This window comes from Dipodomys merriami, unplaced genomic scaffold (assembly GCF_024711535.1).
Source record: "Dipodomys merriami isolate MVZ:Mamm:240054 unplaced genomic scaffold, mDipMer1.0.p SCAF_12, whole genome shotgun sequence".
In the NCBI taxonomy this organism is placed as follows: Eukaryota; Metazoa; Chordata; class Mammalia; order Rodentia; family Heteromyidae; genus Dipodomys; species Dipodomys merriami.
This window is the reverse complement of record NW_027202493.1, coordinates 41388073-41405081: the sequence shown is the minus strand read 5'-3', so window position 1 is coordinate 41405081 and position 17009 is coordinate 41388073. Positions and strand designations below refer to the sequence as shown.

The 17009-nt window shown below is 47.8% G+C and overlaps 1 long non-coding RNA gene across 1 annotated transcript in view; it reads left to right on the top strand.

Moving 5' to 3' along the window:
- The window catches only part of LOC138823071 (uncharacterized), a 50292-nt gene extending 36101 nt beyond the window's left edge, over positions 1 to 14191 (top strand). The window contains exons 6-7 of the long non-coding RNA XR_011370731.1: positions 9766 to 9869; positions 13611 to 14191. This is a non-coding gene — a long non-coding RNA (uncharacterized lncRNA). The remainder of the gene's footprint in view (positions 1 to 9765; positions 9870 to 13610) is intronic.
- Positions 14192 to 17009: the final 2818 nt, after the last annotated feature.

Here is a 17009-nt window from a genome sequence, read left to right as displayed (position 1 = left end):
AAAAAAGTATAAATAAAGCCTGGGGGTGGAGAAGATCAAGTCTCATTAATATGGAGTCTCTTAAATTCAGCAAACCTTTATTGCACACTTGTGTGCTGGGTAGTGTGTAGGGATGCATAAGGGAAGAGGGGCAGGACATTGCTCTAGAGTTACCTACAGTCAGTTACTAGACTTGACAAATACACATGGCAGGATAAGGTGCTTGAAGGTAAAGGAGATAGAGAAACTTTATAAACAAGTAACATCAAGCTGAAAGGACAGATAAAAATCTTAATTGAGTTGGAGATGGAGTGAGCTGCATCAGCTAGTAGAAAAAAAATAAATTAAGACCTGGAAAATGTAGAGAGTATGTGTGGACTCATGTTGGCTAACAAGACTCTCGAGGTCAGGTGCCGGTGGCTCACGCCTGTAATCCTAGCTACTCAGGAGACTGAGATCTGAGGACCCTGGTTGGAAGACAACCTGGGCAAAAAAAATTGTGATACTCTTCTCCAATTAAACATCAAAAAACCAGAAGTGGAAGTGTGGCTCAAGGGGTAGAACACCAATTTTGAGTGAAGAAGTGTGAGGCCCTAAGTTCAAGCGCCAGTAATAGAATACATATACACACCCTCCAATGGTCAGGGGTGAGTGTGTGTGTGTGTGTGTGTGTGTGTGTGTGTGTATGTGTGTGTGTGTGTAAGTTGGGGAATGGAGGCCTGGTCAGGCTTAGTTTATGAGACATAGAGGATAGAACAAGTATAAACTTGACCTAGTCTTGTTTCTTACTAGGTGTGACTTCCTACTGTTCTGCTGTCCTGCAGAAATTATTCTCACAGACTGAGACCAGAAGACTTTGCTCATTGCTTTTCCTGTATACTTTTACATCTTGAAAGAAAAAGCTGGGGCGGGGAAAACCCTGCAGCTGGGCACCGGTGGCTCATGCCTATAATCCTGGCTACTCCAGAGGCTGAGATCTGAGGATCAAGGTTCAAAGCCAGTCTAGGCAGGAAAGTCCAAGAGACTCTTATATCCAATAAACCATGAGAAAATTGTAAGTGGCACTGTGGCTCAAGTCGTAGAGCACTTGCCTTGAGCTGAAGAGCTGAGGGACAGCGTCCAAGCCCAGAGTTCAAGCTCCACAACCGACCCCCCCCCCCAAAAAAAAACAACAACCCTGCAGTGGCTGGAGCTGGGAGTGCAGCATTTTGGTGTCTGCCCTGCCTGTGTGAGGCCCCTTGCTGGCTCCCAGCGCAGTAACAATGCACAGAACAACTCTGTGATACACTCAACCCTTTTACAGTGGAAGAGCAAGCCTGCCCAAGGTACCTGTAGGGAACACACTTTCACCAAAGGACACTGCAGGGGCCCATGCAGTCATACGGGTCAAGTGAACACCGAGGGTCTCACCTGTGCCTTTGTCTAGCAGATCAGGACCAGCAGGTGAAGGCCTGAGGGGGAGCTGGTGACTCTACATGTAGTCTTAGTGCTGCCCAGCAGAATTCACTTATTTCTGGTCCCATTATTCATGAGACGCTCTGCCTCCCATCCCTTCCCTCTCCCTCTTAACTCTACCTGCTTTTTCTAGTCCGACGCCATTATCTACATGCCATGTGGCCTGGTGTTATAATTTGGCAAAAGCCAGTAAGTAACGTGACTTGGAGCCCTCCTCTGCACCTCCCTTCCCTGCCTATTGCTCGTGAGTCTTCTTTGTGGTTCTGTGAGCAGCTCACACAGCTGGTTGCCTGTTGCCAAAGCCATAAATGATTGAAGATATTATTTCTGAAAGAAACACATTGATTCTGAAAAAATGCCCAAAGGGGTTTTAGCTGTGGAAGGGAAATCCAGAAGAGCCCTGAAGAAGGTTGGGTGCGTTGTGGTTGGGTGATGGGGCATTCAAGCAGATCTGTTAGGCATGGCTCACAGAACCAGTATCTCCAGGGCATGCATCCTATTGCATTGGAATTGTGTAAACAAAACACAACAAAACATAAAACAAAAAACAACCCTGGAATTTCTCATGTCAAAGATGTAACTAACACTTTTCCATTTTTCTCTTTATAAAATATTGATTACTCTCTTAGTTTCATTTCCCCCTCCCTAGAGCCAATGTAAGAAAAGCCTTCAAGTCCATTTAAAAATGTATTATTATGGCCAAATGGTTGTAGAAAGGGGGGAGGGTTCAATTTAGCATGTCTATTTATGTGTGCAATGCATCTTGGTCAGCGTCACCCCATCAATCAACCCCCCTCCCCCTACCTCAGCCCCACGAGTCTCGTCGTTTCCTATCTCTTTTCACCCTTGTACATTGAGTGCTCTGACTGCATGCGCCTACCTTTCCTCTTTCCATTCATCCACGCCCCCCACTAGCCTCTGCCCCCCATCAAGACATGTTTCAGCTTCCTGGTTTTGGTTCTGTTAAACTATCTGTTAATTGTAACTGTGTCTGTTAATTCCACGGTTATTTCATAGAATCTCACTCCTGTGAACACCATACTTCAGTCAGTTGATTGTTCATATATGCATGTGATTCTGGATGTGTTTACATGTGTGTCCATGTTTTAGGTCTAAGATCCCTGTAAGAGAAAGAATATGTGCCCTTTGTCTTTCTGAACCTGACTTATTTTGCTCAATAGGATTTTTTTTTTTTACCAGATCCATCCATTTCCCTGCAAATGACATGATTTTATTATCCAGATGGATGAATGAAATTCCATTGTGTATATATACATACATACATACACACATACAAATATATGCAGATATATATGTATGAATCACATAGTTTATCCATTTGCGCAAGTACATTTTTTTTTCAAGTTGTGGGGCTTGAACTCGGCCTGGGCACTGTCCCTCAGCTCTTCAGCTCAAGGCTAGCACTCTACCACTTGAGCCACAGCACCACTTCTAGCTTTTTCTGCTTATGTGGTGCTGAGGAACTGAACCCAGGGTCTCATGCATGCAAGGCAAGCACTCTACCACTGAGCCACCTTCCCAGCCCACAAGTACAGTTTTTAAACCAAAAATGCCAGCTTACAGAAAAGTTGGAAATACTATCCAAGTAACTTGTTTTCCTGAGCCATTTGAGTACAAATTGCTGACATAGGCCCCTGGGGTCCCTTTGAAACTTGCTATGGGTTGAACTATGAGCCCACTGAACGTGTATTTTAGTGTTTTCACTGTAAACACCTGAAGATGTAACTGAGTTCCTAGACTGGGTCTTCAAAGAAGTGACTCAGTGAAAATGAGGCCGTTAGGCTGGCCCTGTTCTACCATGTCACACATCCTCATCAGGACTTGGGCACACGGCAGGAAGATGGTGTGAAGGAACAGGGAAAAGGTGGCCATCTGCAAGCCAAAGAGAGAGGCTGCAGAAGAACACCACATTGAAGACACCTTGAATCAGAGGATAGCCTCCAGATCAGGTTCAATGTATCCAGTCTGTGGGAAGTGCTTTATAGCAGCCCTTGCTGATGATGCATCCTAGTGAATATTGCCCATAAGCAAGGACATGTCACAGAGTAACCCATGCAACTTCAAACCAATGGGGAAACAAATGTACCACATCACCACCACCCAATCCTTAGACGTCTTCTGGCTCTCAGCAGTGGTCCCGGTCATGTTGCTTAGAGAAAAAGATCAGATGCTAAATCATGTTGTGCCTTTACTTGTGATGGCTCTTTAGTCCTGAAAACTCTCTAGTCTTTTGTGTCACCAACACCTTTGAATGTCGTGGGCCAATCATTTCATGAAATGTCTCCCATTTTTATTCATTTCACGGTGAGATTCCCATTCTCCTCCTTTGCAGGCAACAAACTGCACAATTTCCATTCGCTTCTTTCCAAATGACATCCGCTTGAGTCATTTGGTGAAGGAGATCTGCCAGACCTTTTCTTCTAAAAGCAAACATTTTCCTTAAGTTTTCTTTTTTGGGAAGTTACTTCGTAGCTATGAAAATATCCTATTCCTTTATCAAAATTCAAAATTATTCATTGGTTTCTCAACTTCAACATGGACTCATGGTTTCCCCTTAATTGGAATTAAATTTGGCCTAATTGTAGCTCTGCACTTTTGAGTTCCAATAGAAAATGGCATCCTTACCTTGTATGCAAACAGACTACCACCTCACGTATTCTTTTTTTTTAAACTTTTTTTAAAATTATTCTTTTTCTTTTATTAATCTTATGTGGTACCAAGAAATCAAACCTAGGACCTCATGCATGCTAGGCAAGTACTTTACCACTGAGCCACATTCCCTGCCCGTACCTCACGTATTCTTATAATAGGCAACTGAGGCTTAGCCAATCACAGCAGGCAAGGACAGGCTGCAAGCTGATTGGACAATGTCTATATAAGGTAAAGGCTTCATCACATCATAATCACCTATGGGAAGAAGTGAGTTGTAATCAATCAAACCGTTTCTATCTGTTCCTTTCTCTTCCATAAATTCTCCTCATTCAAGTTTTTGAGTGGAGCCTTTTGAACTTCTGCTGGGTTCTGAGTGCCATCCCATCCTGAATTTGTCTAAAGTGCTTTTTCAACACTTTTAGTTTAGTGGGTTGTAATTTGGTTGGTACTATGATTTAATTTGATGCTTAAATTATCTTATTAAGAAACTGGGAACTAGTTAAGGACAGTGTGCTGTTGATACATCCCAGAGTTCTGCTTTCTAATACTAAAGGAAGATCCAGACTGATCTTTCACTCCCCTGCCTCAGCTCTTGAGCCAGACTTATCTCTGAGGAACCTGGTGGCTTCTAGTGGACAATGATGCTTAGAAGACAATATTTGAGAAACAGGTCTTCTCAGGATACTATGCTGTCCCATGTTCTCTCTGAGGCCAGAGTAAAAGAACATGCATCTACATATACCCTTTTCCTTCTTCTTCCCTCCCTCTCTTCCTCTCTCTTTCTCTCCTCCCTCCCTTCTTCCTTTCTTCCTCCTTCCCTCCATCCTTCCCTTTTTCCCTTCTTTCTTTTCTTTTTTCCTTTCCTTTCCTTTTCCCTTTGTCTGTCATTCCTATCTGTCCATCTATCTATCTATCCTATCTATGTATCTATATATTTATGTATCTATGTATATATCTATGTATATATTTATGTACCTATGTATGTATGTATGTATGTATGTATGTATGTATGTATGTATGTATGTATCTATCTATCTATCTTCATCACCATCATCTATCTCCTATTACCTATATGAATAAACATGAATCCTCTCTGTGCCAATTGGATATGTTAATCTCTCTGAGCTTCAGTTTTCTAGCATGCTAAATGGGAATTGGATTGTACTCTTTGTTGTCATTACAGCTTTTTTTTTTCCCAAGGTAGGAGAGCTGGTAGAACGACGTATCTCCTCTATTCATGTTTCTTTCCATTTTTCTTGTGCCTTACAATTCTAGTTCTTCTCTCATAGTAGCTGTCTCCTGCTGATTCCACATTACGACCTCAGTGTTGTCTTGGCCTCCCCAGAAGGATAAGATCTACAGGGTGATGGGATCAAACCTAGTGTTTGGACAGCATGGGGCCGAGTAAACCCTATTAAGAACTTAGCTCTACATGAAATTTGTAACTTGGTTATTTCTGCCTCTAGCACATTTTTTCTGAACCACTGTACTAATGTGAATTTCCCCATGTGTTGCCTTGGTACAGAGTCAGTGTTGTTAGGTAGCGTCTAGATGCCAATGGTCATGCAGTGCTGAGCATATTATTGATGATGGAGTTGGGTTTGGCTACAGAAATTCCATAGCTTCCTTCCTCCAAGGCTTGTTCAGTGAAGAACTTAGAACCTTCATGGTTCCTCATGAAGACGTTTCTAGGGTACACCTAGGTAAGTATGTTCCGTTTGGTTCTAGAAACCTCTCCTTGTCAGATGAGCTCATCGGGGAGCTATTTATGAAGGCGGATCAACATTGAGGTGAGCCCTGGCTGAGTCACGGCTGGGAGTGGAGCCTTTGAAATTGGTGATGGTTGGGTCCAAGGAAGTCAGTTTTATTACTTCCTGTTGCTGTTTCCAAAGTCTCGAGGAGGAGGAGGGGAAGAGATGGGAGGAAGGGGACGGGATGAGGAGGAGATAGGACAGAAGATAGGAAGGGAAGAGAGATGGGAAGGAAACAGCCTCTTCTGGTGCTCACCTTACATCAGGAACTGTCTTCTGCACTTCACGGTGCCTTTAATTTACCCTCTGAAGCCACTTGGCAGAGAGGTTACCACCATCCCCATCTGTAGGTGAAAGCAAACATAGATAAGGAAGTTTATGAACATTGCCCTCAGTCACCTTAGCGAGTAAGGGCATAGCTGGGACTGGGACTTGGGTTGTGGGAATCCAGTCCAGGGCATTCTCCCTTGCGTTCTTCCTCTCAGCCGTGACCGTCCACTCTCTGCTGGATGCCACGTGCTGTGTGGTAGGGATAAGGTTGGAGACTTGTCCTCGTCTCCTTGAGCCGGTGGGTAGGAGACTTGGATGTTTGAATAGACTCCATGCGGAGTGCCGTGGGAAGATGTGAGAGGGCTTGGAGATGTAGTGTGCAGTGCGTGAGGATGTTGGAAGGCAGGAGCATCATGATGGTGTCATTCCGGTTGGAGCATGGGGAGTGAAGAGGAGAACCGCCAAGGAGGGATACATGGGCCTGGCTGTGGTGGGCCCTGCAGGCCAGATCTGTGGATTTGGGCTTCAGAATGAGGACAGGGAAATGATGCGATGGATCTGTCTTTCAGGTCCTGGGCAGCGTTGTGGAGGGCGTGTTGGAAGGAGTTGAGGTTGAACCAATGAGTCCAAGAGAAGTTCTGGAGGGGGGCTGGGAAGGTGGCTTCGTGGTAGAGTGTTTGCCTCGCATGCATGAGGCCCTGGGTTCGATGCCTCCCCCTTGCTTAGGCCAGTGCTCTACCATTTGAGACATGTTCAAAGCCCTTTTGGCTTTCGTTATTTTTCAGATAGGATTTTGTGCCTTTTTGTGGGGCAGCCTTGGATCACGATTCTCCTATTCTGCCTCCTGGCTAGTTGGGATTACGGATGCAATCACTGTGAGAGAGCTGGCCTTTATAAGCCACGTGGGTTCTAGCTCACAAGGAAATGAAGAGACTTCAGTGGGACTGAGAGATGTTGGCTGCAGAGGGAAAACACTTTTTTTTCCTGGGGGTGGGGAGGGGTCTCAAATAAAAGAGTAGGTTTTGGAGAGGTTGTGAAAAGCAGAGTGGAGACAGGCTGTGAAGGGAGGTATGGGAACCGATGGTTTGAAATTCAGGGCTGTTCTTCATGAGGGCACGAGCCCTGGGGTGTGTGTGTGGGTGCATTACAGAGCAGACTTCGGATATTGACACAGAGGGAAGAGCACTAAGCCGCTGGGATGTGGGCGGGCTGTCTATGTGGATTCGGAGGTTATCTCAGACGGCAGCAGAAAGTGGAGGGGAAGATTCGGCCAGGGGTTACAGTACCTGGTGTGTGTGCAATGGTGATGCTTTTGTTGGTAGAGTATTAGAGAGAAAGGGAGACGGAAGAGAGAAAGATGGCCTGACACTAAACAGAACATAATAAATGAGGGTGATGAATCAAAAATGAAGTCCTGATAAGCCTGCCAGGGGGTTAGGAGAATGTGAGACCACCACTGGTGTCCATATGACAGGATGAAGAGCCCCCGGGAATCAGAGTCCTTAAGGAGGAGACAGGATTCACAAAGTGAAGGAGGTAGAGGGCCCACTGCTGAAAGGAAAGGCTGTCTTGGAGGTTTGTTACGAATGGTACGTGTTCATTTTCTGTTTTGTTGATGGCTTTTCTAGTGTTGGACCACTCCCGTACTGCTTGCATTAGGATGGATGCATACTGAAATTTAATATTGTGTGTTTCTAGTTCAGCCTGGTTGCCCTTCACGCTCTGCTTTCTCAGCTATTTTCACTTACAAAATAAAAAAAAGGTTCTGTTGTTCTGATGAGCAATCCCATTAAGTGCAGGCCTTACTTGGAGCACCCTGTGAGGTAGGCCTCATTCCTTGGGAAGCTGACTCGGAGGAGATTTGCATAAGTAAGTTTGCTAGGGTGAGCCCTTGGCATTAGCACCCAAGGGTGTGGAGGGCAGGGCAGGAGGGGAGGAAGCTGTAGAATCTTCCTTAAGGAAGCCAACCAGGCAGGCTGCCAAGGGGAGGAGACTTCACTCCTGGCTGTCCAGAATCAAGGTAAGGAGACCTGCCCCTGGGGAAACTTCCCTCCCAGACATTGATGGGTCAACAGGTGCAATCTCTCGAGAAGAGGCATTCTCCATTTTTTCTGGGCCTGGGCGCTGTCTCTCAGCTCTTCAGCTTAAGGAGAGTGCTCTACCACTTGACCCACAGTGCCACTTCTGGTTTTCCAGTGGTTCATTGGAGATGAGTCTCACAAACTTTCCTGCCCGGCTGGCTTTGAGCTGTGAACCTCAGATCTCAGCCTCCTGAGTAGCAAGGATAACAGGCATGAGCCACTGGTGCATTTTTGAGATAGATTCCTGGAGATTAAATCAGCAAAGAGCCATGAACAGTGGGAACACACAGAAGTAAGGGCCTGACAGCTTTTTGTCACAAAGTGTAAAATCCCCGTGGAGCAACACAGATTCACCACCCCCTCGGGAGGCCTTTCACCAGACCATGGTTAAGCTCTTCTCATATTTCAAGCTTGTTTTTACATATAATGCTCTCTGACACGGTGAAGTATATGCAACTTATTTTGTGTTTGGTATGGTAAATGAGTTCTTTTCCCAAGTTGTTTTCTGACTGGTTATTCCTAGGAAGAGTAGGCTTGTTTCGTTATATATTCTCAGTTTTATTGAGGTCTCATTGACATAATATAAACTGTATATTTAGAGTGTGTACTTGTCAGGCAGTGGTGCTTGGGCCTGTAATCCTAACTACTCAGAGGACTAAGATCTGGGGATCTTATACTTGTTATGAACTCTGACCTACACATTTATGAAAACATTACTACCTTCAAATTAATGAGCGTCCATCACAACCAGAGGCTCTGTGCCTCCCTGTGTCACCATCCCTCCGAGCACCAGTCCCTGGCCTACAGCAACCATTTACCAGCTTTCTGCAAGATTAGTTTGCTTTTTCTAGAGTTACTGTTTTTGGCAATACGGAGGCTTGAACTCAGGGCCTTGTACCTGCTAGGCTGGTACTCTACCACTTGAGTCATACCCTAGTCCTCTTTGATTTGTTTTTTTCAGATAGGATCTCGAGCTTTTGCTCAGCTTCAGTCTATAGTCCTGTCTCTGACTCCCAAGTACATGAGACCACAGACATGTATCTCCACAACTGGTCTTTTTTTCCTGAGGTAGAATCTTGCATTTTTCTTTTCTTTTTTTTTTTTTGTTGCCTTGGCTGGCCTCAAACTGCAATCCTCCTTTCATTTACCTTTAGAATGCTAGGATTGCAGGCAGGTACTACCACACCAATCAGAGTGTTTAATTCTTTAAATATATTTTGTATTTTGTCTGAGAATTGACTGGGCTCTGTGTTCTATCATTTTTTGGGGAGGGGAGGGGTCCAGTCGTGGGCCTGAACTCTGGGCATGGGTGCTGTCCCTCAGCTCTTCAGCTCAAGGCTAGTGCTCTACCACTTGAGCTACAGCACCACTTCCGGCTTTTTTCTTTTTGCTTCTGTGGTGCTGAGGAATCGAACCTAGGGCCTCAAGCATGCAAAGCAAGCGCTCTACCACTGAGCCACCTTCCCAGCCCATGTGTTCTATCATTTTTCGAGAGATGTAGAAAGCCTGTTTTCAGACCACCCTTATTTGTATCCTTCTGATTACTTATTTCCCAGCATTCCTGGCCACCAGGGTTCCATGGTTTGGATTCTGCCAGTGTGAGGTGCTAGTGTGAAGCCAAGAAGGCGGAAGGAGAGGAGAAGCCAATGGAGAAGAAAAGGTGGCGGACAGACCTGCAGGCCCATGGTGGCTTCCTGGTGTTTGTGCCGTTACCCCTGCCCAGGGCCTGATCCGATGTTCCCACGGCCGAGATGGACTTTGGCAGATCCTTGAATCCTCTGCCTAGCATTTCCCCAAAGCCAGCCTCAGTTTAGACTTGGCTTCCTTAGGCCTCCCAAGGACTCTGCATACAGGAGGGAAACAATAACCCCAGAGGCTGCTCCTAGCCGTGGCCTTCTGAAACCAAAGCCAGATTAGCAAGAGAAAAATGAACAGAAGTTTACTAACATCCATACTGCACTCAGGACCCGAGTAGTTCTCTGAGGGGTGGCTGGGAATTCTAGCTTGTATAGCATGGTCAACAGCAAACAGTAAATTGTTAGAGAATGTGACGAAAGAAAAAGAAAGAAAGAAGGAAGGAAGGAAGGAAGGAAGGAAGGAAGGAAGGAAGGAAGGAAGGAAAGAAGGGAGGGAGGGAGGGAGGAAGGGAGGGAGGGAGGAAGGCAGGCAGGCAGGCTTGGAGTCACTAGGGAAGGCAACATGGGGGAAGGGAGGTAAATGGGAGATAAAGGCTGAATTGGTAAAGCTTGTTGACAGGCCTTTTGGTAGCATCCCTTGGTTGGTAATGATCCGAAGATGGCAAGGGGCTAACCTTTGTACAGAGAGGGTCAGGACAACTTGGATGTTTGTAGTTCTGCCCTGCTTTGAAGCAAAAGGAAGGACCTGCTTTTCCTGAATTGTCTTCACCTCAACCATCTTTCATAGTTCTAGGCAGCAAATTCCCCATTGAAACACCAGGCTGGTTCCTGTTTTCTGGCTGAAGCCTGACTCATCCCACACTGATCCTGCGGGCGTGTGCCCCGCAGCCTGGCAAGAGGGAAGCACAGGGATTTTGAGGGCAGATCACCGGCACTCATCAACATCTGTGTCCTCCACTTGTTGGGTACCCAGCTGAGTGACATTTCTTGCTTTCCTTGCATCTAGGCGGGGCATGATGACAAAAGTTCTTCCTCATTCTCTCTCTGTCGCTGTACTAACTATACCCTGAGCCCCAAGTCAGTTTTCCTGTGGGACTTTTTTCTCAAGCAATCAGCCTACCTACCCTTACACAAAAGGAGTTGCTTAAGTGTGCTAGCCCTTCCTTTTTACGTGAGAGGAGGTACTTGACTTGTGGCTCTCCTGTTATCCATGTCAATGGTATCTGTTGGGGCTCCTTCTCAATTAGATGAACAATTACCACACTCCACTCCTCTTTTGGTTGCTACTAGCTGGAATCCCAGGTTTTAATTAATTGCTCAGACATTTGCATTCTGTTTCATAACTGTGTTCCCGCCATCATTTCGGCTTTGGTTGCACATTTGCTGGTTTTTGTGGGAGAATAGGTTTGCTATAGTGTGTCACTGTGGCATCAAACTCACAATCCTCCTGACCTCCCCCTCGCCAGTTCTGGTGTTACAGGCATGAGCTCCACACCTGATAGATATCACCACTTTTGTTGTTCACTGTTCATGTTTTTACAGCAAAAACTAGGCTTTGTTAAATTCTTCATTTGAAAAAAAACAAGAATCCTTTCGATGGTTTGACTCTTGGTTCGTGTATGAACATCTTGGTTGACAGGCATGCACTATTGGGAGGGGTAGGACCTTAGGAGGTGGGACAGAGTGGGAGTAAGTTGGGTCACTGGACTGGGGACATTGAGTCACTGGCGCTTTCCCCTTCTTCGTCTTGCTTCCTGGCTGCCATGAGCAGCTCGGCTCTCCACCATGATGCATTGCTGTGCCACCATCTTAAAGCTACAGGGCCAACTGGCCATGCACTGAAAGTCTGAACCCATCACCCGGCTTGTAAGTTGTGTGCCTCCAATGTTTTGTCTAAAACAGTATTCGTCTTAAGAAAGGCACTGGGAAGATACACTCCCATTGAAGAACTGAGGTTTCTTTGTTTTCTATGCAACTGAGTCCATCATCTTGAAATGCTTGTCTATGGCCCCCAGACCAGAAGCCAACACATGTCATGGGAGAAGTTGAAGATGGATGGGTTTCTTCTTTTTAAGGTTTACCCTTCTGTGTCCTTCACATCCTTACTTCCCCCCACCCTGCAATCTTGACATTTACAAATTTGTCACTCATATTTATGGCTTGGTTCCTTGTCATTAGTTTTGCTTGGTATTCAGGGAGCCCTTCTGAGATGCTGATAGTCATGTACCCTGTGTGCATTGCCTTAGGACAACCCGAGGGGAGGGTAGTGTGATCATCTCCTTTGCAGGAGGTGCAGGAGCACAAGGAATCCATAGCAGAACAGACATTCGAGTTGGATGGGTCTGTTTCACTCTGGAGTCTGAGCTGTAGGCTCTTCTCTCGTGCCATAGTGAGCTTCAGGAGAAGAAGCAGTAGGCCTGGATTGTTTTGCCTTGTTGGTGCTCTCTTGTTTCTTTGGTTCCTGATTCTCCATCAGAAACAATTGCTCATAGACTGACTCTTTCCCGTCTGGTTTTGTATCTGCTTGTGTGTGTGTGTGTGTGTGTGTGTGTGTGTGTGTGTGTGTGTGTGTGTGTGTGTGTGTGTGTGTGTGTAACTGTGTCATCTTTTTCTTTTGTATTGTTTCAGAGCTTGGCAAGCTTATTCTTTCTATTTGGCTTGTGTTTTCTACAGTTTTGTGCCTGCTCTTTTCTGATATAAGTTAAATTTTCTACTAGATCTTTTATTTTCTATTTGTTTTGTCTCATCCATTTCTTTTTATATTTCCCCGTCTTGTAGCCAGATCTGCTGACATTTCAGCCCTTCTTCATGTTTGTCTAAACTATATGCAGCTGGCTCTGGTTTCTAGCGTTTTCTTCTATCTTGTGTGCTCAAGACAATGCTTTTTCCCCCCACATCTGTATGCTGAATATCTCTGAAGTTTATGTTCAGGGTCTCATCATAACCCACTATTTACAAATAAGGTCACTTGGAGCTGGGACTTCAATGTATCTTTTATTTTCGGCAGGAGTGGATGAGGTGACCCCCTAATTAAACTAGACAGTTCTCACCTGAGGTGTGGTCCCAGCTCTGTGTACTACCAAAGCTTCTAGTTCCCCCAGCCCCAGGCTTCTTTGTTTCCCTGTCCCAAGTCAGAAGCTTCTTCCTCAAGTCATTGTTTCTTCATTACTTCATGGTCTTGCTCCCTTCAACACCTGGTTTACAGATTCTTTCATTACATCCTCCCTGTTAAGATAACTGGTAAGGTTTCATGTTCCCAGTCAGATCCATGGCTCTTCCACAGGGACCCCCAGATTCAGAGTGTCTGATGTCTGAAATGAGTATCTAGTACTCATCTCAAGAAGGATTCAGGACTACGAGGAAGGTTTTGGCCTATCCTGACTTAGTAGGGTTGTCAAATTGTTGTTTCCTTTTATACTTCTTTAAAGGTCTCGTTTATTTCCCTCTTGTGTCCTTGTAGTGACAAGGGCCAAGAATGAAATAGATCCATGAGTTTGTCATCTGGGGTAGTGAGAAGGGCGGGGGGGGGGGGCTGAGGTGGGGGGCGGTTCTGGAGGAGCACACGCCATAGAGATGTTGGCTGGGAAAAGGGGCGGAGTCCCTGGGGCTAGGCCAGGAAGAACACGGTGAGTGGACCTGAGCACCAGGCCCTGGGCATCCCAGGGGGATCCTGTGCCCTTTCACCTAGTAATCGCGCTTCTAAGCAGCTATTTTAGGAAAACAATCCCAAAGGAAAACATAGCTAAACACCTGACTCTTCCCAGCCTGCCTGGCCAGTGGATACAGACGAGAGCCTACAACCACTGAGACCCACAGCCCGCAGACTGTGCGGACGGCTGGGTCACCACAAAACCAGATGGCCTACGCGGGTGCCTGGCATTTCCTCCCAGTGCCTCAGATGAGAGACCGGCCGGGTCTGTGTCCACTCTTCCCCAGCCTGTGCCTCTGAGTCCTTAGCCTGGAACCCACGGCCTGGTCACTATACTGCCAGCCTCCCCGTTCGCCTGCAGATGTTCGCTGCATTGGGGCCATTTTTGGGTGGCTGTGGCAAGCTGGGACCAGGCTCCCCGAATTCCCTGACTCAGGCCATACCAGGAATGCTGGAGATCAAACAGCACTCTTAGCTTTCTTTGCAGCAGGCCATTAAAAGCTGCTTTTGCTGAAAAAAAAAAATCTTCTTTTCTTGACTCTCTGTGTGGGGCCACAAAATAATGCAGAGCAGCCTCCATGTCTCCTGGGACCGGAGACAAGACCTGCCGTGAGACAGTGAGCGGACAGACACCTGACCCTGCTGCCAGCCTCTCATGCCCACCACCCACCGGTGCCTACCGGGACACTCCTGGGACTGGGTAATTATGCATCCGTCTCCTCTCACCCCCTAATCCCGCCTCCTCTTTACCCCTAAAGCAAACATCAGTGCCAGGGAGCTGGCTGGAAGCTGCCTTCCCTGTTCCCACGGCATGCCCGTGCGCGTCCCCAGCCTCCCTTCCCTGCACGTCGCCGTCTCTCGTCTTGCTGTGGCATGTCAGGGCCAGTGGCTGGACCGGCCCCGTGAACCCCTGCAGCGTTCTCAAGATGGCTTTTTCGCATTCGTCTGACGTGCTGCAACTTGAGGCGGCCTCCAAGAGAGGCTGCCTCCGTTGTGGTGACGTCATCTCTGCCGTGAGAGCTTGGTGTCCCCTGGAAGTCAGCAAGAGCAATGACTGAGCCACGTTGCTGTTCCCGGAAGCCTGGCCCGCACAGCCTTCCCGGGTGCGACAGTTGAAAGGACGAAAACAGAGGCCCAGGGATTAGGGATTGAGCACGGGGTACCCACGATAGGCCCTACCTTCCCACTGCCTAATAGACTTGAGCTGACTGGTAATCTGCCTGCTCTGTCTGGTTTGCTCGATCCGCAGTTGGGTTCACCTCTGTGCTGGTCACCTTTGCCCTTGTCATTTGCTTTAGGCTTACTTCCTGGCTCTGTGTAATCCAAAGAAGGCGATAGTTCTGCCTCTCCTCATCCCTGGTGGCAGTGTGCACGGTCATGCTGACCTGGACCTTCTGAACCCTGAATATCTCACCCCAAGTTTTACGCCATGTGGCTGGGGCTCCAGTGCCTCCTGGGGTGTCACTTTCTTTGTGTGGCATTGTGGACTCTCCCTCTTCCCTGGTCTGTTTCGATCTGTTCACCTCTTCTGTGTCTCTTGTGCCTTTTGTAATTGCCCCTGGGCTCCTGGGAGTACATTGGGGGCACAAAAGGACCTAAACCACCCCCAGCTGGCCTCTCGGCCTCCCACAAAACAACACCAGATCAGAGAGTCTTACAACAACCTTGCAAAGGTCGAGCTGGCACATGGATGTGAACTTACTTAAAGGCTTGGAGAAAAAGTATATGGGCTGGAGGCATGGCTCAGGGAGAGGTAGAGCCTGGTCCAGCTAGCAAAGCTGTACAAGTGTGAGGTCCTGAGTTCAAACTTCAATACCAGAAGAAGGAGGAGGAAGAGGAGGAGGAGGAGGAGGAGGAGGAGGAGGAGGAGGAGGAGGAGGAGGAGGAGGAGGAGGAGGAGGAGGAGGAGGAGGAGGAGGAGGAAGAGGAGAGGAAGTGAAATCAGAGACCTCATACTGCAGGGGAAGTAGACTTCAGTGAAATACTCCAGGCAAGTCACAAAAACAGCGAATAAGCCAATATATCAAACAAAACCACAGCCTGAAAGGAGAAGGATAAGGATGGGAATCCCTTTCCCCCCCAAAAAAAGTAGGCACGGAAACCACCGTTGAGAGGGAGAAGCGTGGATTTGGTGAAGTGCAGCGTCTGTGCGCTTCCTGGCGTGGTGCACACGGAGCGGGGGGCGTGGTTTGCTGTGACAGTCAGGGACGACACACCGCAGGGTGCATCTGGGTGAGATGACCTCGAGTCTGGACCAGGTTCTGTCACATTCCAGGTGGGTGATGAGCGGTGCCCATTTCCTCTTCTGTGGAATGGGAATAACAACACCACCTGCTAAGCAGGGGGGGAGGGGGTGACAGAGAGAGAGAGAGAGAGAGAGAGAGAGAGAGAGAGAGAGAGAGAGAGAGAGAGAGAGAGAGAGGCACAGTTGCCCTAATTATTAGTGGTATGTGTTCACTGTGGAATTAATTACAGTGCAGGCTGGGCTTGGTTGAGAGGATTTGGCATACATGGCCTCTGTGCCCAAACTCTGAGGCACTGCGCAATGCTGACTGGCGGCCCTGGCAGACATTAGGGTCCCAGGAAGTGCTGAGGGGTGGGGAGAAGATCAGAAGTGTGGGGGGACCCTGTCCTGACTGCCTGGTAGGCGCTCGGACCACGCATCCGGGTGGCAGGGTGACAATAGACATTCACTCCTGCTTTTGTGCCTCAGGTCCCAAGATGCCAGCACTGCAGCTTCAGGAGGCAAACAGAGACCCAGCTCTCGGCAGCAGGAGTGGTTCTTCCCCCGGGGATCTCTGAGATCGGGAGCATCTCCCGCACCTTGAAATCCTTGAGATCATCCCACGGGGTCTTCGCCCTGGGAGAGCAGGGACGGGGGGGAGGCCTTCAAGGGCTAAGTGGCCAGGCCCCCCCTACAGGAAAACACACGAGGAGCCCCAAGACACGAACGTCCCTCTGGGGCTGTGGGTGAGACCTCACCGCCCGCCGGGGACGTGGAGTTCTTGGCCTAGCAATCCCTGATGGCTCCCAGTCTTGTCTCAGTTGAGTTTTAATTGCCTTAGCTCCTTGCCACTGGCCTGAACTTGGCTTTCTCACCTGTAATAAGTTGTTAAAAATGAAAAGAGAAAAAATAGGTAGCCAAGGACTCGCTAATTATTCAATAAATAGCAGCTGTTATTGACAGTGTCGTCATCAGCTGCCTTCTGTGCCGTTTACACTGGGCTGAGTCAGCCCTGCCTGCGGCCTGAGCCAACAGGGCCAGGAGCCTGCAAGGCCCTCTAGCTCCACCGTCTGGCGGGGGGCCTGCAGTGGAGCCTGGTGATTCTTCATCCTGCATCGCTCTTCCCCCTGCTTTCCACTCCCCAGGACGGTGCACTCCTTGCTCAGAGCCCAGGCGCTCCACACGCAGCCTCTCGTGTCCAGAATCTGCAGTTGTCACGAGGGGCGCCGCTGCAGCACCCGGTGTGAGTGTTTCTGTTGGAAGGAGTCCATGGGCGTTCCATGGGGCTGA